Genomic DNA, 2046 nt, shown 5'->3' on the forward strand with positions numbered 1-2046 from the left:
TTGATTGGGCCTTTTATTTGAGGGCACCCTAACAAGACTAAGATGAGCGTATACCTGAGAGAACTTGTCTGCAGCTATCCACTGATAGCAGAGACACGTTTAAACACAGCGTGTTTGGAATAAACCCGTGCACATATGAACTAGAACCCTAGCATTAAAGAATTTGAAAGAAAATATTGTTAGGTTCAATATGACCTTAACTAAGGAGCTCAGGTAACATAGTGGTTACAAATCAAGCTGCTAACCTCAGGGTCAGCAGTTGAAAACTACTAGTCGTTTCACCAGGGAAAGATGAGGCTTTCTGCTCCTGTAAAGATTTATAGCCTCAGAAACCCTGTGCAGGGTCACTATGAGTCGGAACCGACTCCACAGCACACAACCACCACCACCACCAATGGCCTTAGCTACTGCTTTAGGTGACGCTGAGACTCAGTGACAACAATTAATATAATAAAATTAAAACATGTTATACTATTTTCTGTGATAATAATAATTGATCATACATGAGCCAGCTTCATTAAAAATGTCTGAATATGATGTTCTAAGTCCATAATTCATTTCCATTCTAAGTATTTCTTTAATAATGTAATTGACAATTCCTGTTGCTACAACCAACCTTAGCAGAACATTGTTTCTCAATTTTGAAATTAATAAAAACAACCTATAAACCAATATCTCAAGAAAGATTGTCTAATTTGTCATCACTCTCAACACAAATTATGTAAAAAATCTTACTAATTACTAACATAATTAGTAATTTAGTTAAATGAAAGCAAGAAAATTTGCATTTATAAAGTAAACGTCATTTATTAATTATGAATGATTTTATTACATATCTAAATATTGCCAGCCCCTTGAAAGTGCACCCAAAGATGCACAATAATAGTTAAACTCAGTTATTTTTGACATATTACCATAACTTGAAATCTATTTTTCAATTTATTATTATCATATAGACGTATTAAGGAGCTCTGGTAGCGTAGTGGTTACGAATCGGGCTGCGAACCTTAAGGTCAGCGGTTCAAAACTACCAGCCGCTCCGTGGGAGAAAGATGAGGCTTTCTACTCCCGTAAAGATTTACACCCTCGGAAACCCTGTACAGGGTCGCTATGGGTCGGACCCGACTCGATGGCACTTAACAACAACAACAATAGACGTATATTTGTCAAAGAAGGAAGATAAAAACATGTTTTGTTTAAGTTTATTAGCTGTCTATATAACTTTGAAATATTTGGACATAGAGTTGTGTTTCCACTTGCACTCTATTTGCAAATGTAAAAAAACTGAGCCAGGGAAGGAAGCCAGGAAGGAAGAGGGCCGAAGACTGAAAGGCCAACTCATGTGGATGGTGAAGTTTCCCTAATGATGAAGGGAACGCAGTAGGGTAGAGAGAATGGTAATACTGGAAAGAAAGTGTCGAGGTGATGGGGACCAGGTGATGGGGACCAGGAGCTTGTGGGAGAGCAAACCACAGTAGTGGAATTCCCAACAGGTATCACAGGAGAGAAAGGGAAGAATGGAATGGCAACAGTTTGGGGAACAAGAAGTACAGTAGTACCACCTGCTTGCTCTGAGGAATATGTTGTTGTTGTTGTTGTTAAGTGCCATCGAGTCAGTTCCGACCCACAATGACCCTGTACAGGGTTTCTAAGGAGCAGCTGGTGAGTTTGAACCACCAACCTTGCAGTTCAAACCGGCCTTGTGGTCTAGTGCATTACCCCAAAGTGCTACACCAGGACTCTTGAAGAATATGTTGGTGATCTGGAAAAAGTTCCCCCCTGAGAGGTCAAAGAGGAAGCAGAGCTCAGGGGACAGCTAAGTTCAGGGTCATCCAAGAACCTGGAGGGGATAGTTGAAGAAAAATACACAAAACTATGTGTTGATTGTGGAGCAGAAATTCTTGAAGACACAATGAAAGGGGTTGTGTGGCAGGAGGAAAGTGAAGGATTATACCAGGAGAAGCTTACAGAGAAGTCTAGAGGTACTATACCAGGAGAAGCTTACAGAGAAGTCTAGAGGTACTGTACCAGGAGAAGCTTACAGAG

This window comes from Chrysochloris asiatica, unplaced genomic scaffold, assembly GCF_000296735.1.
Source record: "Chrysochloris asiatica unplaced genomic scaffold, ChrAsi1.0 scaffold00003, whole genome shotgun sequence".
In the NCBI taxonomy this organism is placed as follows: Eukaryota; Metazoa; Chordata; class Mammalia; order Afrosoricida; family Chrysochloridae; genus Chrysochloris; species Chrysochloris asiatica.